General features: G+C 48.8%; 1 long non-coding RNA gene across 2 annotated transcripts in view; it reads left to right on the top strand.

Moving 5' to 3' along the window:
* Positions 1 to 19,624, top strand: part of LOC147090048 (uncharacterized) — a 46,075-nt gene extending 26,451 nt beyond the window's left edge. For both annotated transcript variants that reach the window (XR_015075313.1, XR_015075312.1), the window contains 3 exons: positions 989 to 1,314; positions 13,049 to 13,251; positions 16,994 to 19,624. This is a non-coding gene — a long non-coding RNA (uncharacterized LOC147090048). The remainder of the gene's footprint in view (positions 1 to 988; positions 1,315 to 13,048; positions 13,252 to 16,993) is intronic.
* Positions 19,625 to 23,817: the final 4,193 nt, after the last annotated feature.

Here is a 23,817-nt window from a genome sequence, read left to right as displayed (position 1 = left end):
AACTCCCTTTCATTTGGAACTGCCGAAACCACGGTCGCAGGCCGATCAAAAAGAGCATAAGAATCCGAACTTCTCTGAGCCAAATCCAATGTAGAGGCTTGCTCAAAAGCACTCTTAAGATCCAAGATCTTATTTTCTAATAACCGCTGACGAATTGATCCAGACAGTAATCCATTAATAAATGCATCCCGTACCGAGACTTCCCTATGTTCTTCTGCAGACACGGCCTTATAATTACAGTTAGCACCAAGGCGCCGGAGTGCTTGTAAATAAGCATCCAAGGATTCTCCCGCCTGCTGCCTACGGGCAGATAAAAGGTGACGTGCAAATACCTCATTTTTGGGTTTAACAAATTTTTTTTCCACCGTAGCAATAGCCAATTCATAAGTTTCACAGTCCAAAATATACTTCTACACATCCGGAGCAATGTAGTTGATTAGTATATCCAACTTTAGAGATTGCTGATCCAACACACCCAAAAAGTTTTTAAATGTACGATACCAATGTTTCCATTGATCTTCCACTCCTGCAGAATTAGGGTCAGCATTAAATCGTTCCGGTCGAAGATATCGTTCCATTATAGCAAAAGGTTAATAAATTGAAATAAAGAGTAGATTGCCTTTCAAAAGCTAGGCTTTATTAACCTTAAAAATCAGCAAGTACATGTTGAGCACCCGGTCTCAACCAAACTGTAGAAAACTGAATTTAAGATGGCCACCACAGGTCACATGGAATCAACTAACCAATAAGTTTACAGCATATATCTCAAGGCAGGAAAACAGGCAACCAATTGCAATGCTTCTTATAAAACAAGAATAATCACCACACCTCCCCTCTGGCGTTTTGTCAATTACATTAAATCCGTGTCCTCTGTTTACCGACCCTTCTGTCAGTGGGTACAGTTGCACCTTATTTACTCTATGGAAACACCTTCATGATTTTGAACACCTCTATTAAATCTCCCAATTAACATTTTTCTGCTCTAAAGAGAACCTGTGAGGAGTTGGCAGCAGCAGCGAGGAGGCATAAATACAGCGTGAGGCCGACGACAGCGCGGACCTGCGAGGAGTCGGCAGCAGCAGCGAGGAGGCATAAATAGAGCGGGAGGCCGAGGACGGCGTGGACCTTCAAGGAGTCGGCAGCAGTGAGGAGGCAGATATAAGTCCGGCGAATTCCAAAAGTACAGCAAAATCGAGGAGAGACGTCACAGGACTACAGGAAAGAGTCTGAGAGCGGGAGCAGTCAAACTACAACTGCAAAACCGCTAAAGTGACGTCGCAACCAGGGAAGGAGCTGATTGGGAAGTAGGACCTGGTGAGTATTTCTACAGTCCAGTCGTTAAAGTAAAAGTAAGGTCTCTAGTTTAGCGTAAGTAGTGTTTAAAGGGAAGTAAGGTCCCAAGTGTATTTAATATTCTTTAAAGGGAGTAAATTAAGGGTAGGACATGGCAGGGCAGCTCGGCAGTGTGGAGTGCTCCTCCTGTGCTATGTGGGAAGTCGGGGACACTTTCGGTGTCCAGGGCGAACATGTGTGCAGGAAGTGTCTCCAGCTGCAGCTACTCTCAGTCCACGTTTCTGAGCTGGAGCTGTGGCTGGAGCCACTGGAGCATCCGCGAAGCTGAGATCTTCATAGCTCGTCTAACGAGGTGGTCAGACGGAATGGGTGACCGCCAGACAGAGTAAAAGAACTAGGAAGGTAGTGCAGGGTCCATCTCCCTCGCCAACAGATTTTCCGTTTTGGATACTGCTGGGGGAGATGCTTTCTGAGGGGAATGCAGCAAGAGCCCAGTCCGTGGCACTACGAGTGGCTCAGCTGCACAGGAGGGGAGGAAAAAGAGTGGGAGAGCAATAGTGATGGGGGATTCTATCGTAAGGGGAACAGATAGACATTTCTGTGGCTGCAGATGTGACTCCAGGATGGTATGTTGCCTCCCTGGTGCCAGGGTCAAGGATGTCACTGAACGGCTGTAGGGCATTCTGAAGGGGGAGGGTGAACAGTTAGAGGTCGTGGTTCACATTGGTACCAAGGACATAGATAGAAAGCGGGATGAGGTCCTGCAACAAGAATTTAGGGAGCTAGGTAGCAGATTAAAAAGCAGGACCTCAAAGGTTGTAATCTCTGGATTACTCCCGGTGCCATGTGCTAGTGAGTATAGGAATAGGAGGATAGAGCAGATGAATGCGTGGCTAAAGAGTTGGTGCAGGAGGGAGGGCTTTAGTTTCCTGGATAACTGGCTCTGTTTCTGGGGAAGGTGGGACCTGTACAAGTCGGACGGTTTGCACCTGAACCGGAACGGGACCAACATCCTTGCAGGGAGGTTTGTTAGTACTGTTGGGAGTTTAAACTAACTTGACAGGGGGATGGGATACAGAGTGGAGCTACAGTAGAGGGTGATGCACAGCCAAATATAGAGGGAAAAAACAGGTCAGCCTGCAAGGCAGAGCAAATATGTAATGGCACAAGGGAGTATGGCAAGGCTGGATGGCATTTATTTTAATGCAAGGAGTCTTGCGAGTAAGGCAGATGAATTCAAGGTGTTGATGAACACATGGGAGTATGATATTGTTATCACAGAGACATGGTTGAGGGAGGGGCAGGACTGGCAGCTCAGTATTCCGGGGTATAGAATCTTCAGGCAAGACAGAGGGGGGGTGTTAAAGAGGAGTGGGTGTCGCAATATTAATCAAGGAGTCAATTACTGCTGTAAGGAGGGATGATAGCTTAGCAGGTTCTCATTGATTTATCTCCAGAAGGTTCCTGAACACCGGCGCTAGACTGATTCGCCTGTCGTTCATTGGTTTACCACACGCTCCATTTTAAACGAGGGGGTAACATTTGCAAATCCCCAGTCCTGTGGCACCACTCCCCTATCCAAGGAGGATTCAAAGATTGTGGCCAGAGCCAGACTTCTCTCAGTAACCCAGGATGCATCCCATCCAGACCATGACACTTCCACTTTGAGCGCTGTCAACTGTTTCACTACATCCTCTTGGTCTATTTATATCCTGTCCAATTTCACTACCACCCTCTCCTTCACTGTAACATTAGCAGCATCCTCTTCTTTAGTGAAGGCAGATGCAAAGTACTCATTCAGTACCTCAGCCATGCCCACTGCATCCACCAGAAGATTGCCCTTTTGCTCCTTAATCATCGCACCTTTCCATTGACTCTCCTTTTAGGCTTTACATGTTTAAGAAAGATTTTAATGTTCCCTATTCTATTCCCACTAATCTTTCCTCAGTTTTTCCGTGCCCCTCTTAGTTTGTTTTTGATTTCTCCTCTGTACTTTCTGTATTCAGCTTGATTCCCTACGGTGCTGCTGTTGTTGTCGTGTGTTTATTATACCAGAGTCTGCGTGTGTCAAACAGCAGAAAACTCCATCTTACAAGGTCTCAAATTGGGTTATAACTTAATGCCGGCGAATAACATCAACTTAAGTTTGGAGAAATTACTGATCCGGGACTGAATCGCTTTCACATTTCCCCAGTGGGGAAAGGGAAGGACGCTGACTGAGAGTTTGTTAGACACACAGCGGGACACGTGCACACGTGGAGAATTATAATTGTAAAACAGCAGTCAGATCAAACCAGTTATGTATTTGACATTTCCAGATATTGTAAGACCCCTAAAGATATTGCGTCACCAATCTGCTTAAAGTTACACCACTGTTAATATTAGTGGAGCAGTGGTGAATGTCCTCGCCTCCGACAGTGCTCATTAGTCAAGTGCTGACACCATGAGCCATGTCCTCGGGTTTATTACAAGAGGAATAGCAAATAACAGCAAGGAAGTTATGTTAAACTGTTAGAACAGACTGGTTAGGCCTCAGCTGGAGTCTGGTTTTCAATTCTGGGCACCACACTTTAGGGAGGATATCAAGGCCATGGAGATGGTGCAGAAGAGATTTGAGAGAATTGTACTAAGGATCAGGGACTTCAGTTCTGGGGAGAGACTGGTTTGTTCTCTTTAGAGCAGAGTTGGTTAAACGAAGATTTTATAGAGCTGTTGAAACTCATGATTGGTTTTGATGAGTAAATAAGGAGGAACTGTTTCCATTGGCAGAAGGGTCAGTAACCAGACAATGCAGATTTAAAGTGAGTGGAAAAAGAACCACAGGTGAGGTGAGGAAACATTGTGTTACACAGCGAGTTAGTGTGATCTGGAATGCATTGCCCGAAAGGGTGGTGAGGTAACATTGTGTTACACAGCGAGTTAGTGAGATCTGGAATGCATTGCCCGAAAGGGTGGTGAGGTAACATTGTGTTACACAGTGAGTTAGTGTGATCTGGAATGCATTGTCCGAAAGGGTGGTGAGGTAACATTGTGTTACACAGCGAGTTAGTGAGATCTGGAATGCATTGCCCGAAAGGGTGGTGAGGTAACATTGTGTTACACAGCGAGTTAGTGTGATCTGGAATGCATTGCCCGAAAGGGTGGTGAGGTAACATTGTGTTACACAGCGAGTTAGTGTGATCTGGCATGCATTGTCCGAAAGGGTGGTGAGGTAACATTGTGTTACACAGCGAGTTAGTGAGATCTGGAATGCATTGCCCGAAAGGGTGGTGAGGTAACATTGTGTTACACAGCGAGTTAGTGTGATCTGGCATGCATTGTCCGAAAGGGTGGTGAGGTAACATTGTGTTACACAGCGAGTTAGTGAGATCTGGAATGCATTGCCCGAAAGGGTGGTGAGGTAACATTGTGTTACACAGCGAGTTAGTGAGATCTGGAATGCATTGTCCGAAAGGGTGGTGAGGTAACATTGTGTTACACAGTGAGTTAGTGTGATCTGGAATGCATCGTCCGAAAGGGTGGTGAGGTAACATTGTGTTACACAGTGAGTTAGTGAGATCTGGAATGCATTGCCCGAAAGGGTGGTGAGGTAACATTGTGTTACACAGCGAGTTAGTGTGATCTGGAATGCATTGTCCGAAAGGGTGGTGAGGTAACATTGTGTTACACAGCGAGTTAGTGAGATCTGGAATGCATTGCCCGAAAGGGTGGTGAGGTAACATTGTGTTACACAGCGAGTTAGTGTGATCTGGAATGCATTGCCCGAAAGGGTGGTGAGGTAACATTGTGTTACACAGTGAGTTAGTGTGATCTGGAATGCATTGCCCGAAAGGGTGGTGAGGTAACATTGTGTTACACAGCGAGTTAGTGAGATCTGGAATGCATTGCCCGAAAGGGTGGTGAGGTAACATTGTGTTACACAGCGAGTTAGTGAGATCTGGAATGCATTGTCCGAAAGGGTGGTGAGGTAACATTGTGTTACACAGTGAGTTAGTGTGATCTGGAATGCATTGTCCGAAAGGGTGGTGAGGTAACATTGTGTTACACAGCGAGTTAGTGAGATCTGGAATGCATTGCCCGAAAGGGTGGTGAGGTAACATTGTGTTACACAGCGAGTTAGTGAGATCTGGAATGCATTGCCCGAAAGGGTGGTGAGGTAACATTGTCATAGAGTCATAGAGTTTTTCAGCACAGAAAGAGGCCCTTCGGCCCATCGTGTCTGCGCCGCCCATCCCTCCCTGTCCAGTCTAATCCCATTTTCCAGCATTTGGTCCATAGCCTTGTATGCAATGGCATTTCAAGTGCTCATCCAAATGCTTCTTGAATGTTGTGAGGGTTCCTGCCTCTACCACCCTTTCAGGCAGTGAGTTCCAGCTTCCAACCACCCTCTGGGTGAAAAAGTTCCTCCTCAAATCCCCCCTAAATCTGCTGCCCCTTACCCTGAATCTGTGCCCCCTTGTTATTGACCCCCCTACTAAGGGGAAAAGTTCCTCTTTATCTACCCTATCTATGCCCCTCATCATTTTGTACACCTCAATCAGGTCCCCCCTCAGCCTTCTTTGCTCCAAGGAAAACAACCCCAGCCTGTCCAGTCTCTCTTCATAGCTGAGGCGCTCCATCCCAGGTAACATCCTGGTGAATCTTCTCTGCACCCTCTCCAAAGCAATTACATCCTTCCTATAGTGAGGCGACCAGAACTGCACACAGTACTCCAGCTGTGGCCTCACCAGCGTTTTGTACAGCTCCATCATAACCTCCCTGCTCTTATATTCTATGCCTCTGCTAATGAAGGCAAGTATCCCATAAGCCTTTTTAACCACCTTATCTACCTGTTCCGCTGCCTTCAGGGAATTATGTACATGTACACCAAGGTCCCTCTGACCCTCTGTACTTCCTAGGGTCCTACCACTCATTGTGTATTCCCTTGCCTTATTTGTCCGTCCAAAATGCATCACCTCGCACTTTTCCGGGTTAAATTCCATTTGCCACTTTTCCGCCCATCTGACCAACCCGTTAATATTGTCCTGCAGCCTGAGGCTTTCCTCCTCGCAATTTACCACCCCACCAATTTTCGTGTCATCCGCGAACTTACTGATCATACCCTTTACATTCTCATCCAAATCATTAATGTAGATCACAAACAGCAAGGGACCCAGCACCGATCCGTGAGGTACCCCACTGGACACAGGCTTCCAGTCACAAAAGCAACCTTCGACCATCACCCTCTGCCTCCTACCACTCAGCCAGTTTAGGATCCAACGCGCCAAGGCCCCCTGGATCCCATGGGCTCTTACCTTCTTGACCAGTCTCCTATGCGGGACCTTGTCAAAAGCTTTACTGAAGTCCATGTAAACCACATCCACAGCATTTCCCTCATCCACACACCTAGTCACCCCCTCGAAAAATTCAATCAGATTGGTCAGACATGATTTACCCTTGACACAGCGAGTTAGTGAGATCTGGAATGCATTGCCCGAGAGGGTGGAGGAGCAGATTCTGTTGTCCCATTGAAAAGGGAATTGGATAAATACTTGAAGGGAAAACATTTACAGGACTATGGGGAAAGAGAGGGACAGTGGGAATAATGGGATAGCTCTTCCAAAGAGTCAGCACCGGTGTGATGGGCTGAATGACCTCCTGTGCTGTATCATATTATGGGTCTATGATGTAGCCTCGCCCAGTCAATGGAGGTGCCTGATGGGCTAAATGACCTCCTGTGCTGTATCATATTATGGGTCTATGCTGCAGCCTCGCCTCGTCAATGGAGGTGCCGGATGAGGCGATCTCGGCACCGAGATTTCAATCCACCAGCAAATCCCAAGAAGCAGATATTGAAACAATCCAATCTGCCTCCAGCGCTACAGTAATCGGTTACTATGCACCAGAAGCAGCATCATCGGTTCAATATTGGCCAACAATATAGGTGTGGATAGAAAGACAAAAGTTAACCCATTGCTGGAGATTTGCGATCTGCGATCAGGGAGCTAGGACAGGAAGCACATGAGGATCAGTTTTATGGGATGGACAGTGGAGGCCATGACATGGAAAAGAATGCCAGATGAGACTATATCGAATGCTGTGGGAAGGTGAATGATGGACAAGGAAGGGTTACACACCATGGTCACAGTCACAGAGATTGGAGTTTGTGACAGTTCGGGGCAGATTAGATTTACATCGAAACTGCAGCAGAGAAACAGTCCATTCGGCTCCAGTGGTCTATGCTGTGTTTATACTCCACGGGAGCCTCCTCCCACTCTCATTGCATCTTGACACCGTGTCCACATATACGTTCGAGGGCGTTAGACTCGCGACACCAATATTAAATAACATTCAGAACGCCGGAGAACCCACCCTCCTGGAGTGGATTGAGCGAGTTTGTCGCACTCCCCTCACTTCAGAAAGAAATGAGCTCATTCACGTTGGACCTAAAAAGGATCGATCAGAGAATGTTCTAAATGGTTAGAAGTTAGGAACTGTGGATGGGCAGAGAGAACGAGGGGTCCACGTAACCTTAACCACAGAGCGAGGCCGTTCAGGGGTGATGTTAGAAGTTAGGAACTGTGGATGGGCAGAGAGAACGAGGGGTCCACGTAACCTTAACCGCAGAGCGAGGCCGTTCAGGGGTGATGTTAGGAACTGTGGATGGGCAGAGAGAACGAGGGGTCCACGTAACCTTAACCGCAGAGCGAGGCCGTTCAGGGGTGATGTTAGAAGTTAGGAACTGTGGATGGGCAGAGAGAACTAGGGGTCCACGTAACCTTAACCGCAGAGCGAGGCCGTTCAGGGGTGATGTTAGAAGTTAGGAACTGTGGATGGGCAGAGAGAACTAGGGGTCCACGTAACCTTAACCGCAGAACTCGGCCGTTCAGGGGTGATGTTAGAAGTTAGGAACTGTGGATGGGCAGAGAGAACGAGGGGTCCACGTAACCTTAACCGCAGAGCGAGGCCGTTCAGGGGTGATGTTAGAAGTTAGGAACTGTGGATGGGCAGAGAGAACTCTGGGTCCACGTAACCTTAACCGCAGAGCGAGGCCGTTCAGGGGTGATGTTAGAAAGCATTTATTCAGACACCGTGTAGTGGAAATCTGGAACACTCGCCCTCAAGAAGCTGTTGAGGTTTGGTCAATTGAAAATGACAAACTGTGATTGATAGATTTGTGTTAGGCAATGGTATTTAGGGTTATGGAACCAAGGCGGGGAGATGGAGTTAAGATACAGCTCAGTCATGATCGAATTGAATGGAGGAACAAGCTGGAACGAATGAGTGGCCTACTCCTGTTTCGATGTTCCTGTGCCTCTATTTATAAAGCCAATGCTCCCATATACGTTTTTAAAAGCCTTATCGGCAAAGTGTTAATTTAGTACCTCAGCCATGTCCTCTGCTTCCACAAGATGATTGCCTTTTTGGTCAGTAATCGGCCCCACCTTTCCTTGGACTATTCTTTCACGCTTTATATGTTTATAAAAGGCATTAGTGTTCCCTATTATGTTACCACTAATCATTTCTCACACATTCTCCTTGCCCCTCTGTTGCTGTTGTATGTTTATTACACTAGTGGCAGCGTTAGTGAAACAGCAACATACTGAATTTTACAAAGACTCAAACTGGTACTGAATTAACAATCGCTTTTACATTTCCACAGTGGGGAAAGGAAAGGCTGCTGATTGATAGTTATAATGCACGGGCACACACACAAATGGAGAATTATGATTGTGAAACAGCAGTCAAATCCACCAGTTGTATATTCATGGTATTTTCTGAGATCCCAGAGGTTGGGTGATTGGGCAGAAGCGTGGCAGATGCAATATAACGTGGATAAATGCGAGGTTATCCACTTTGGTGTCAAAAACAGAAAGGCAGACTGTTATCTGAATGGCAATAGATTGGGAGAAGGGGAAGTGCAACGAGACCTGGGTGCCCTTGTGCACCAGTCGCTGAAGGTAAGCATGCAGGTGTAGCAGGCGGTGAAGAAGGCAAATGGTATGTTGGCCTTCATAGCAAAAGGGTTTGAGTACAGGAGCAAGGATGTCCTGCTGCAGTTGTACAGGGCCTTGGTGAGACCACACCTTGAGTACTGTGTGCAGTTTTGGTCGCCTTATCTGAGGAAGGATGTTCTTGCCATGGAAGGAGTTCAGCGAAGATTCACAAGGCTGATCCCTGGGATGGCAGGAATGACGTATGAGGAGAGATTGGGTCGATTGGGCTTATACTCGCTGGAGTTTAGAAGAATGAGCAGGGATCTCACCGAAACTTATAAAATTCTGACAGGTCTGGACAAATTAGATGCAGGTAGAATGTTCCTGATGGTCGGAGAGTCCAGAACCAGGGGTCATAGTCTAAGGATAAGGGGTAAGCCATTTAGGACAGAGATGAGGAAGAATTTCTTCACCCAGAGAGTGGTGAACCTGTGGAATTCTCTACCACAGAAGGCGGTTGAGGCCAAGTCTTTCAATATATTCAAGAAGGAGTTAGATATATTTCTTAGAGCTAAAGGTATCGAGGGATATGGGGAGAAGGCAGGGACCGGGTACTGAATTTGGATGATCAGCCATGATCTCATTGAATGGCGGAGCAGGCTCAAGGGGCCGCATGGCCTACTCCTGCTCCTATCTTCTATGTTTCTATGTAAACAGAGCAAGCTTGGGGTTTGATGTGGTAGAAGGTGAACGAGATGAGAACGGAAATAATCTAGAGTAAGAAAAGGCCCAAAAATTACAGTCTGGAACAGAACATCAATTCGTCTTCTCTTATCATGGAGAAATCAAATATTTGACACACTGTGTGTTTGAAACAAAGCTTATTTATTCACTGAAATAACAACAGAAAATGCTGGAAATACTCAGCAGGCCAGGCAGGATCTGTGGAGAGAGAAACAGAGTTAACGTTTCAGGTCTGGGACCCTTCATCAGAACTGGAAAAAGCTGGAGATGTAACAGATATTACTAAGGTAAGAGGCAGGAAAGTTATCCTGGGTGGATCTGAAACACGAAGGGTGGAAGTTCAGTTGGAATCCACGTGGAATAAGTTGAAACCGGAGACAGGTGCTGAGGAAAGAGATGTGGCTGTGAAACCGAGTCTTGGAAAATGTTGCAAATGGGGATGGCAAAATCATACAGCATGAAAAATGGGAGTAAGGGTTAAAGTCTGAAATTGTTGAACTCAATGTTGAGTCCAGAAGGCTGTAAAGTGCCGAATCGAAAGATGAGGTGCTGTTCCTCGAGCTTTATTTATTCACTATTTAAACAGAATATTAATCTCCAGCGCAGATACAGGAGTTATTAAGATCAGCAGAAACAAACCATGACTACTAGAATGAACATGGTTCAGTCCTCAATCTGATCACAGTAAATCATGTTCCATTCACTAATCTGGTCTTTTACCCAGCATTCCCCGCGGTGGACCACGTGCCGCACCCAGACTACAAGAGCCCAGCGCGCGGGAGGGGCCGGTATATTGAGCATACGCAGTGCGTTACTGGAGATGGAGAGGAGCTGAAGCCGGGAGCGCGATGGTGCAGCGGGTAAAAATCGCGACGGAGGGGAGTAATGGACCGGTAGGTGGGTGGGGAGGCTTTATAAACAACTCGTGCAGGAGGCAAGCCCCGAATAATAACCTGAAGATCCCGTGTTTGCAGTTGCGGGGATTTCTTCCCCTTACCGGCCCAGGTTAACGGCAGCCATCTTTGTAAAGGAGGACGGAAAGTTTCAGTGCGACGTCACCCGATGCCTGAGATCAAGAGCCTTGTGTCCAATGTGGGGAATGAAGGCCCACAGCCTCCCCGGGCCCTGGGCCCTGAACAAGGGACTGGAGAAACTGTCTGATCCGCGGATCAGACAATCAGCCGGCGCTAGTCCCGCCCCTCGGGCTCCCCGATTGGTTGGAGGACCCGCAGCCGGCTCAGTCCTCCAGCCCCGCCCACTGGATGCTGCAAGCCCCGCCCCTCGGTCTCCCCGATTGGTTGGAGGATCCGCCGCCGGCTCGCTCCTCCAGCCACGCCCACTGGATGCCGCTAGTCCCGCCCCTCGGGCTCCCCGATTGCTTGGAGGGCCCGCCGCCGGCTTGCTCCTCCAGCCCCGCCCACTGGGTGCCGCTAGTCCCGCCCCTCGGGCTCCCCGATTGGTTGGAGGACCCGCCGCCGGCTCGCTCCTCCAGCCCCGCCCCGCTCGCTCCCTAATGGTCGGAAGCTGCCGTCAATCAGGCCGTGGGCACGGGTGACGTGTCCACGAGGAGATCACGTGCACCGTCCAAGTGCCGCCGCTCGGTCCGGGGCCTCGCGGACTCAGGTTTTTCTATTTCTCTCGATTCTCTCCCGATCCACCCCGTGCCATTCTCCACCCAATCGGAGCAGAGAAAACTCACTTCGCGTCACCGATCGCGACTCTGGAACCGACACCAAGGCCTTTCCCCGGAATGGCCCTGCGCCGACTCCGTCCGGCAGGATCCGAGTGCGCAGGCGCAGCTCCGAGTGGGGGGAGGGGATTGGTCTCCTCTGGGCATGCGCGGTCATTACCCTTTGTGACCGGGAGGGGTCGCTGTGCCGGACTCGGCCCAAACCGCCGCTCCCTGTGCGCATGCGCGGACTCTCGTCTGTCAATCAGCCAACCGCCAGAAGAGGTCGCTGGTGAAACCAGTGAAGAAAGAAAGACTTGCATTTATATAGCGCCTTTCACCACCACCGGACGTCCCAAAGTGCTTTACAGCCAATGAAGTACTTTTGCAGTGTAGTCACTGTTGTAATGTAGGAAATGCGGCAGTCATTTAGCGCACAGCAAGCTCCCACAAACAGCACTGTGATAATGACCAGATAATCTATCATTTTTTATGTTGATTGAGGGATAAACATTGGCTCGGACACTGGGGATAATTCCCCTGCTCTTTCCCACATTGCAACGGTGACTACTTCATTGTAGTACTTCATTGGCTGTAAAGCACTTTAGGATAGCTGGTGGCACTATATAAATGCAAGTCTTTCTTTCCTGAAATAATGCCATGGGATCTTTTACATCCACCTGAGAGAGCAAACAGGGCCTCAATTTAACATCTCATCCGAAAGATGGCACCTCCGACAGTGCCGCACTCCCTCAGCACTGCACTGGAGTGTCAGCCTGGATTTTTGTGCTCAAGTCTCTGGAGTGGGACTATGAACCCACAACTTTCTGACTCAGAGGCGCGAGTGCTACCCACTGAGCCACTGGCTGACACTAAAGAGCAAGCAGTTCTGATGAATGGTCATCGACCTGAAACGTTAACTCTGTTTCTCTCTCCACAGATGCTGCCTGACCTGCTGAGTATTTCCAGCATTTTCTGTTTTTATTAAAGAAACGAGGGAGTGATTGCTGACAGGAAGAATGTTGGGTCGTCCTGCGCATGCGCACCTCCCTGGCGGCTGAGGCGAAACACCGACTCGCCACCACCTGAGCCGCTCACGTGTACCAGATGTTGCGGCTCCGCATGCACGCCCGATGTTCCAACCGCGGGGTTTTGTGTGCTGAGCATGCGTGTTGTGGACCGATCGGGATGGGCGATTGTAGAGCAGGAGGGAGAGCGCGGGGCCATGAGCACATGCGCGGGACTCAGAGTCAACAGAGCACCTTCTGCAGAGCCGGGGCCTTGTGGGTATTACAGCCGCCATTACTGCTGATCCTTTCAACCAACCTGTGCAGCAGCTGGGGCCTGAAAATCAGCTTCACTGCCCCTAGGTTCGGAAAGGGGAAAATTAAACAACAGTTTGCCTCTGATCCTTTTCTGATCTCAGTTTACAGGGTTATCGAAGTGGAGCAGTTACAGGCGGGAAGCTCAGACCAAACATCACGTCAAGATCTGACAGAGTCGCTGGATTCATCAGGACCTGAATATCATCGGCCGTTGCACATGGAAGGAGAGAGCAGGGATCGCAACGCAGACAAACCGCGCACGTGTTCAGTGTGTGGACGCGGATTCAGCCGATCGCCTGACCTGGTGAGACACGTGCACCGTCACACCAGGGAGAAACCGGGTAAAGGTGGGGACGGCGGGAAGGGCTTCAGTTCCCCGTCTGCATTGGAAGTTCAACGGTGCAGTCACACCAGGGACAGTCTGTTCACCTGCTCCGTGTGTGGAAAGGGATTTGTTTGTTCATCCCACCTGCAAACACACCAGGGAGTTCACACTGAGGAGAGACCATTTCAATGTTCTGACTGTGGGAAGAGCTTTAAAAGCGCTCGGTATCTGAAGGGACACCAGGGAGTTCACACTGATGAGAGACCATTTCAATGTTCTGACTGTGGGAAGAGCTTTAAAAGCCCCGGGGAACTAAAGCTACACCAACTTGTCCACACTGATGAGAGACCATTTCAATGTTCTGACTGTGGGAAGAGCTTTAAAAGTGCTCGGTATCTGAAGGGACACCAGGGAGTTCACACTGATGGGAGACCATTTCAGTGTCCTAACTGTGGGAAGAGCTTTAAAAGCCCCGGGAAACTAAAGCGACACCAACTTATTCACACTGACGAGAGACCCTTTAAATGTTCTGACTGTGGGAAGAGCTTTAAAAGCTCCGTGGGTTTGAAGAGACACCAACACCTACACACTGGGGAGAGGCCGTTCACCTGCTCCATGTGTGGAAAGGGATTCACTGATTCATCCAACCTGCTGGTACATCAGCGAGCTCACACTGACGAGAGACCCTTTAAATGTTCTGACTGTGGGATGAGCTTTAAAAGCTCCGTGGCTTTGAAGAGACACCAACACCTACACACTGGGGAGAGGCCATTCACCTGCTCCGCGTGTGGGAAGGGATTCATTCAGTCATTCCACCTGATGGTACATCAGCGAGTTCACACTGACGAGAGACCCTTTAAATGTTCTGACTGTGGGATGAGCTTTAAAAGCTCCGGGGGTTTGAAGAGACACCAACACCTACACACTGGGGAGAGGCCATTCACCTGCTCCGCGTGTGGGAAGGGATTCATTCAGTCATTACACTTGATGGTACATCAGCGAGTTCACACTGGGGAGAGACCGTTCACCTGCTCCGTGTGTGGGAAGGGATTCGCTCGGCCCTCCAGCCTGCTGAAACACCAGCGAGTTCACACTGACGAGAGACCCTTTCAATGTTCTGACTGTGGGAAGAGCTTTAAAAGCTCTGGGGAGCTGAAGGGACACCAGCGCGTTCACACTGGGGAGAGACTCTTTCAATGTTCTGAGTGTGGGAAGAGTTTTAAAAGCTCCGAGGAGCTCAAGAAACACCAACACCTACACACTGGGGAGAGGCCGTTTACCTGCTCCATGTGTGGGAAGGGATTCACTCAGTCAACCACCCTGCTGGTACATCAGCGAGTTCACACTGGGGAGAGACCATTCACCTGCTCTGTGTGTGGGAAGGGATTCACTCAGTCATCCCGCCTGCTGGTACACCAGCGAGTTCACACTGGGGAGAGACCGTTCACCTGCTCCGTGTGTGGGAAGGGATTCACTCAGTCATCCCGCCTGCTGGTACACCAGCGAGTTCACACTGGGGAGAGACCATTCACCTGCTCTGTGTGTGGGAAGGGATTCACTCAGTTATCCAACCTGCTGGCACATCGGCGAGTTCACACTGGGGAGAGACCGTTCACCTGCTCCGTGTGTGGGAAGGGATTCACTCAGTCATCCAACCTGCTGACACATCAGCGAGTTCACACTGACGAGAGGCCCTTTAAATGTTCTGACTGTGGGAAGAGCTTTAAAAGCTCCGGGGAGCTGAAGGGGCACCAGCGAGTTCACACTAACGAGAGACCCTTTAAATGTTCTGAGTGTGGGAAGAGTTTTAAAAGCTCCGGGGACCTCCAGCTACACCAACACCTACACACGGGGGAGAGGCCGTTCAGCTGCTCTGTGTGTGGGAAGGGATTCGCTGATTCATCCAACCTGCTGGCACATCGGCGAGTTCACACTGACGAGAGGCCCTTTAAATGTTCTGACTGTGGGAAGAGCTTTAAAAGCTCCGGGGAGTTGAAGAGACACCTGCGACTTCACACTGATCATAGAATCTAACAGCACAGAAGGAGGTGATTCGGCCCATCGTGTCTTTGAAAGAGCTGTCCAATTTAGTCCCACACCCCAGCTTTATCCCCAGAACTCTGCAAACTAGTCCTCTTCAAGGACTCGTCCAATTACTGTTTGAAAGTTCCTGTGGAACCTGATTCCAGCATCCTTTCAGATGGTGCGTTCCAGATCTTAACAACCCTCTGTATGAAAACAATTCTCCTCATTTCCCCTCTAGTTCTTTTAGCAACTATTTTAAATCTGTCACCTTTGGTTACCGACCCACTTGCCAAAGTGAACAGTTTCTCCCTACTTGCTCGATCAAATCCCCTCATCATTTTGAACATCTCTATCAGGTCTCCTCTTAACCTTCTCCGCTCTAAGGGGAACAATCCCAGCTTCTCCAATCTCTCCCCATAACTGAAGTCCCTCATCCCTGGTACCATCCTGGTCAACCTCCTCTGCACCCTCTCCAAGGCCTTGACATCCTTCCTAAAGTGTGGTGCCCAGAACTGTACACAAGACTCCAGCTGAGGCCAACACCCTGCAGCTGTACAAAACCCGGGTTAGAGCACACCTGGAGCACTGTGAGCAGTTCTGGGCATCACACCTTAGGAAGGATATATTGGCCTTGGAGGGAGTGCAGCGGAGGTTTACCAGAATGATACCTGGACTTCAAGGGTTAAGTTACGAGGAGGGATTACACAAATTAGGGTTGTATTCCCTGGAATTTAGAAAGTTAAGGGGTGATCTGATCGAAGTTTTCAGGATATTAAGGGGAACAGATAGGGTAGATAGAGAGAAACTATTTCCGCTGGTTGGGGATTCTAGGACTGGGGGCATAGTCTAAAAATTAGAGCCAGACCTTTCAGGAGTGAAATTAGGAAACACTTCTACACACAAAGGGTGGTAGAAGTTTGAAACTGTCTTCCGCAAACGGCAATTGATGTTGGATCAATTGTTATTTTTAAATCTGAGATTGAGAGGATTTTGTTAACCAAAGGTATTAAGGGATATGGGCCAAAGGCGGGTGTATGGAGTTAGGTCACAGATCAGCCATGATCTCATTGAATGGCGGAACAGGCTCGAGGGGCTGAATGGCCTCCTTCTGTCCTATGTTCCTAACTAGTGATTTGTAAAGGTTTAGTGTAACTTCCTTGTTTTTGTATTCAATGGCCCTATTGACAAAGCCAAGTATACCATACGCTTCCTGAACCGCCTCACCAACTTGCCGTGGCACTTTCAAAGACTTGTGAATAAGGAACCCCAGGTCCCTCTGCTCTTGCACCCCCTCAAACTAGTCCCATTTAGATTATACGGCCTCTCCCTGTTGTTTCTCCCAAAGTGCATCACTTCACACTTATCCTCATTTAATTTCATCTGCCTTGTGTCTGCTCATTTCACAGTCTGTCTCTGTCCTTCTGAAGTCTGCTACTACTACACTCACAAAACTTGGCAACATAGTAAATAGTATCATCCGTAAACTTTGAAATTGTTCACCTATACCCAAGTCCAGGTCAGTTATATATAACAAGAAAAGCAATGGTCCTAATCCCGACCCCTGGGGGAGCCCACTGCATACTTCCCTCCAGTCAGGAAAAACATCCCTCAGCACTGCTCACTGCCTCCTCTCCCTTAGCCAATTATATACCCAAATTACCATCAGCCCTTTAATTCCCTCTGCTTCTATTTTCAGAGTAAGTCTCTCGTGGTATTTTATCGAATGCCTTTTGAAAGTCCATATATACAACATCTGATGCACTACCTTCATCAACCCTCTCACTTCATCAGAGAACTCAATCAGGTTAATCAGACATGCTGTACCTTTAACAAATTCATCCTGGCTGCCCCTTATTAACCCAGGCTTCTCCAAGTGAGAATTAATTTTGTCCTTGACAATGGTCTCTAGTCGTTCACCCACCACTGTAGGGGTCGCAAAATCGCCTCAGCCCCCGAAGATTGGGAAATATTAATCCACATCGTGGACGAAGACTTGTGTGATTTAAACTGTCTCTGGGTTGGACAATGTTTTAAAACAGACCCAGAACCGCAAAAGGCTGCGTTAAAAAGCTCGTAAGCTGGGCAGCACTTGGACACTGGAATCAAAGAACTTTGTGAAAATCGCACACTTTAAGATTGTACATTTTATTAAAAGATGAACTCTTGAGTTTTGGACTGTTTAAATTGCCCAGGGCATAAAAATGGCTGAACAGACCTCATGGAAACAAAATTTTAAAAGGCAGCAGAAAAGGACAGACAGGCTGTTAGCATATGAAAAGCTCAGCGCTGCCCTGTAGTAAGTTTGAATGGAGCCCGAGCTGTCAAGTCACCCTGTGATATTGGGCGGGTCTGGTAACCTACAAGCTGCTTGTTTACACTGGGGAGTAGCCCGTTTGAATCAGCCAATCATTGGACAGCAAGCACAATGGGTTGTTTACACACATCCATTCACTGAAATTGACTACTACGTGATGTCTCCATGTATGAATGGAGGAAGTTAAAAGCCCATCTCTTGTGTATTCGGACTTTTCGGCGCGAAAACAGCAGGGACTCTCAGGGTATAAAGATTAAGCCCAGGAAGTCCTCTGCCCCCTTTTTTGTCTCTTACTCTTTGGACTGCAGGTGAGCAAGGTTTTAACCCACTAGCAAGACAATCTAGTGAGAAGTAAAGGGGTGGTAATTTAAGGGAAATGTTGCTAAGATTGTAAGGTTAACATTGTAGCCATTTATCCCTCATTTTTGCCATCTGCCTTCCCCTGTTTAGCAATTTTACCGTGATTACTTTGATCGTGTGGTGTAGTTTCTTTAGTTTTAATAATATTTCACTTTCTTGCATCCAGACCATTTGTCCGTTTTTAATATATCATTAATTATAAGTTCCTCAAGTCAGAACTGGAGGGGGGGGGTGGTTTAGCGATTCAAAACCGCTGATTGGAATTGGTCACAGTGCAGTGGCAAAGGCTGCCTGACCAGGTAAATTACCGTAAACCAGGTAAAGGATGCTCAGCTACACCACTGACATTAGACTGATTGGCCTGTAGTTACCAGGTTTGTCCCTCTTCCCTTTTTTTAAACAGGGTGTAACATTTGCAATCCTCCAGTCCTCTGGCACCACTCCCATATATCTGAGGGAGATTGAAAGATTGTGGTTGGAGCTTCTGCTATCTCCACCCTAGCTTCCCTCTGCAATCTAGGATGCATCCACCTGGACTGGGTGACTTGTTAACTTTGAGTGATGACAACCTATTTAGCACCTCCTTTCTATCCATTTTTATCCAATTTCTCTACTCCCCCCTCCTCTACTGCAACATTAACTTCATCCTCTTTTGTGAAGACAGATGCTAAGTACTCATTCAGTACCTCAGCCACGCCCTCTGCCTCCGTATGATGAGCTCCTATTTGGTCCCTAATCGGCCCCACCATTCCTTTAACTATCCTTTTACTATTCATATGTTTGTAAAAGATTTTTCGGTTCCCTTTTACATTACCCACTAATCTTTTCTTGTCTTCTCTCCCTTGTGCCAGCTGTGGCTCAGTGGGTAGCACACTTGCTCTCTGAGTCATGAAGGTTGTGGGTTCTCGTCCCACTCCAGGGACTTGAGCATATAAAGCTAGGCTGACACTCTAGTGCAGTGCTGAGGGAGTGCTGCACTGTTTCTGATGAGACTTTAAACTGAGGCCCAGCTGGATGCTCTCTCAGGTGGATGTAAAAGATCCCATGGCACTCTTTTGAAGAAGAGTAGGGGAGTTATCCCCGGTGTCCTGGCCAATATTTATCCCTCAACCAACATAACAAAAACAGATTACCTGGTTATTATCACAATGCTGTTTGTGGGAGCTTGCTGAGCACAAATTGGCTGCCGTGTTTCCCACATTACAACAATGACTCCACTTCAAAAGTACTTCATTGGCTGTAAAGAGCTTTGAGATGTCTGGTGGTTGTGAAAGGCGCTATATCAATGCAAGTCTTTCATATATCCTTTTTCAATTTCCCCCCACTCTGTATTCTCCTGGTTTTTGACTGCATTCTGTACCTGACATTTGTCGTAAACCTCCTTTTTCTGTTTTATTTTAATGTCTACATCCTTTGTCATCCAGGGAGCTTGAGCTTTGGACGCCCCATCTTTCCTCCTTATGGGAATATGCTTGGTTTGTACCTGGTGTCAAATTTTGTTTTGTAACGCTCCCGTGAAGCACGTTGGGACATTTTACTACATTAAATACGTTCTATAAAAACAAATCGTTGTTATTGTCTGAAACTAACAAATTCCACAGAGGAAAAATAACAGTATTTTTGCTCCCAAATATTAAATATTTTGTTCCACGAGATTTATCTGCTTTTATTGATGAATTTTAAAAGTCTCTATTAAAACCTGAGCCAGTGTGTTGTGAGACAAAGAGCCTTGTGTCCAATGCGGGGAATAAAGGCCCACAGCCTCCCCTGGCCCCGGGCCCTGAACAAGGGACTGGAGAAACTCGCTGCCCTGCAGATCAGACAATCAGCCGGCGCTAGTACCGCTCTCGGGCTCCCCGATTGGTTGGAGGACCCGCCGCCGGCTCGCTCCTCCAGCACCGCCCCGCTCGCTCCCTATTGGTCGGAAGCTCCCGTCAATCACCCGAGCAGTGTTAGCTGAGCATGCAAGGACCTTGGCAGCTGCCGCTGACACATTAGGTGAGAGAGCTCAAGGAGCGGGTTAATGAACCCCAGGGGAGGCTGCGAGATTCTGAGCAGCTCAGCTCTGCTCGGTGCTGTGTGAACGGGCTGCTCCATACCCCGGCTGCTCACAGGGAATGTCAGTGTGGAGGGCCCAGTGCGGAAGACCCAGAGGAGAGTGTCCTAGGCGGGAGGCCCAGCACGGAGGACCCCAGACGGGGGGCCCAGCACGGAGGACCCCAGGCGGGGGCCCAGCACGGAGGACCCCAGGCTGGGGGCCCAGCACGGAGGACCCCAGGCGGGGGGCCCAGTACGGAGGACCCCAGGCGGGAGGCCCAGCACGAAGGACCCCAGGGCGGGGGGCCCAGGGCGGAGGACCCCAGACAGTGGGCCCAGGGCGGAGTGCCCCAGGCGGGAGGCCCAGCACGGAGGACCCCAGGCAGGGGGCCCAGCACAGAGGACCCCAGGCGAGGGGCCCAGCATGGAGGACCCCAGGCGGAGGACCACAGGCGGGGGGCACAGCACAGAGGACCCCAGGCGGGGGGCCCAGGGCTGAGCGGCTGGTTGACAGAAGCGGAGTCGGGAGATGCTGTGGGTGAGCATGCTGCACGGTTTCTAAAGTTGAAGAACGGTCTCCGGCCCGAATGAGTTCCAGCGGCCCCGCCTGTGCTTCGTCTGGTGGCAGCTGTGAGGCTTTGTTTCGGTGATGGGATCGGGTTTGTGCGCTGCCATTTTGGTGGAGGAAAGACAGACTGTTCCTATCTATAGTTTGGTGCTTGAACAGCCATAAGGTGGGAAAAGAGAACGGGATAAAAGTGAAAGGAATAAAGGAAAATAAAAGACAAAACAAGGTATATCAGCAAGGAATAACCAAGGTCTTGATGGCTGGGTCCTGTGAGTGATTACAGCAAGAAGAAGGAAATTTGAGTACTCATTTTCCTCTTTTACGAGATTTGAGAAAGTGGTCGGCTTCTTTTCTGTGGAAAGATTGAAGACTGTGGATAAGGATTATGACATTATATGGTTGGATAACATCACGTGAAGATGAGGAGTTATTAGAGTGCCAATAGGACTGGCGTTGAACTGGTATTACTTGTTTTTTGAAGAACTTTCGGGTTCTGGTTAAAAGTAGTTTACTTGAAGTCTTAAGTGATTTTTTGATATGGTTGTATGACTTTGTATATTGTGGTGTTATTTAGTGTTAAAGCCTTCCTTAATCGAACGAACGAACGCTCTAGTGAACGCACGCATGCGGATACAAATATATGCACGCATGCACAGTGGAACTTACGTTCGACCGAATGAAGGGCCCGCTCCCCAGGACGGGGCTCACTCGGTGAGCATGAGGCTTGCCGGATGGATGAACGAACGCACGCATGCACACAGGTAGATAAATGATACGCACACATACACAATGGAACTTACGTTCGGTCGAATGAAGGGCCCTCGCTCCCCAGGATGAAGGCCCGCTTGGTGAGCGTGAAGCCTGCTGGATGGATGAATGAATGCACGCATGCACGCAGATAGAAATGACACACATGTATGCAGTCATGCACAATGGAACTTACGCTTGAGCAAACAAATGGACGAATGGAGGAATGAATGATTGAACGATGCCAGTTGGACTGGTGTGTACGGATTCTTGGTTTATTAAATAGTTGCAGTTTGTACTGTAAATATTATTGATTTACCTGTAATATTTATTGTTGTATTTATATTGTTGACCATAATTGGTCAATGAATGTAATGGATTTACTATGTAACTGATGAGTTGGAGAAGTACTGTTGTACTTGAATGTTAAAATTTTAAAAAGGACAACAGGTTATACCAAGCAAAAATGACGAGTTACTAGATTGCCAGTAGGACTGGTATGTATTGTTTTTTACTACGGGTACCTGTATTGTTGACATTGGTTTTGTCTGGAAAAATGTATTATTGTATTTGTACTGTTAATCTTAAAGCTGTTTTTTAAGGCTTAGCCTTATTGTGGTTAATGAATGTAATGGATTTATCATGTAATTGATGAGTTGTAACAAGTACTACCATATTTAAATAACAGAGAAAAATGAACCTCGGGATCCCTGATAGCCAGCCAGGAATCTTGTGCTGCTGCTGTGCCAGAAGAGAGGAGAGGAGAGGACAGGACAGGACAGGTGAGGTTTCTCTCGCTGTGTCCAGGAGGAGAGACCACATCTGTTGCTGCTGCAGCTACTATTGGGGTGCCAGAGGAGAGGAGAGACCAGGAGACCAGACCAGAGCTAACAACAAAGGGAAGCCATTCCATCACTGTTTCCCCAACTGGTCTCCATTACAGGAGAGGGAGAGAGGTGAGAAAAACGAACATCCTACATCTGTTCAGAAGGAGAGAGAGCTGTTGGAAAACTTCTACAGGTGGGTGTTTCATGGTGCACTCTTATAAAGACTTTGTATTTAAGTGGGGGGGGGAAAGAAGAAGGAGAAGAGAACATCTAGGGGTGTGTGTGAGTGTGTGTGGCTCTTGTAAAAACTAGGCCACACACACCACTAGCAAACACCCCTCCCTATTGCTTGACCCGAGACAGCTGGAGCTGCCCAGGCGAAGTCATCATTTAATTATCACATCATTAAGACCTGGTGGTGGACTGAGCCTGGGCATCTCCAGCTTTATTTTCCCAGGTGAAGACATCTTCTCCCCCCACAAGAAGAGACTTATTTTTCAGAGAGTGCACCCCTGCAAGCACCCACCCACCATCTTGAGTGGAGACCCAGCCCCTGCGGCCTCCCTCCTTCCCACCCCCCTTTCTCACTCTCTTTGCCTCTCTCTTTGTCTCTCTCTAAAGAGGCACCTCATATTCATTAATTGCCCGTTGAGCAGAGGAGAGAAGGCCCCTCTCCAAACTTAATCAACAAGGGGAGAGGTGTGCCTTCACTTTTAAAGCTCCCTCTGCTCAGGGAAAACAACCACTGAGGCCATTAACATCACCAGGCCTGTGACTTGGGTGGGTGTAGCCCTTTATAATAAGCGCCCCACGACGGCGACCACATCATCGCTGGTGACGGGGCCAGCAAGGTCGTACGCAAGTGTGGCAGCCACGGCCACAGCTGCTCTCGCTGCTTCTGCTGTCCCGTCACCATTCCGCCTCATCACTAAAAAACACGGGGTGAAGAGCTACACTCACCCCAACATGACTATCGAGGCGTGCGTGAAGGCCATGGCTGGGGTTGTCGGCCCTTCAGCCATCATCGCTGCCTCGAAACTGTATGGCAAGGCGGTGTTCTTCCTGACATCGGAGCAGGCGGTGTCCCTGGCTGTAACCAAGGGGCTCACCGTGGGCGGGACCTTCCTGCCGGTGGATCCTCTCAAGGCCACTGCGCAAAGGATCCTCTTGTCAAACATCCTGCCCTTTGTTTTGGCTGAGCTCCTCCTCCCCCCACCTACGTCAACTGGGGGAGGTGAGGTTGGGTATCACACCCATCCCGCTCGGATGCAGGGAGGCCAGTCTCCGGCACGTCTTCTCCTTCCAGCACCAGCTTTTTGTTCAGCTGCCCCGGGCGGAGGACACCGAGTGCGCTTTTATCGTGTGCCACGAGGGGGCTGCCCACCGCATCATTTGGACATCGGATGGTGTGCAGTGCCATGCCTGTAAGGAGGTGGGGCATGTACGAAAGAACTGCCCTGCCTCCAAGGCCCTAGACAGATGGTCGGATCTGGTGCTGCTCATCGGCTCTGTACATGCTGCTGTCAAATCCATGGGCACGGACGAGGGCGCAGGGCCACGGAAGCAGCGTCGGATCAACAAGTTCCTCGCTGGGCTGCTGAGGGAGTGGCGGTCGAATAGCGGCCGCTCTCCCTCCTCCCGTTAGGTTAAGTAGAGGTTGCACTATG

Source organism: Somniosus microcephalus, unplaced genomic scaffold (assembly GCF_052327205.1).
Source record: "Somniosus microcephalus isolate GS21.2 unplaced genomic scaffold, FLI_Smic_1.0 unresolved_chr4, whole genome shotgun sequence".
Lineage (NCBI taxonomy): Eukaryota > Metazoa > Chordata > Chondrichthyes > Squaliformes > Somniosidae > Somniosus > Somniosus microcephalus.
This window is presented reverse-complemented; position numbering and strand designations above follow the sequence as displayed.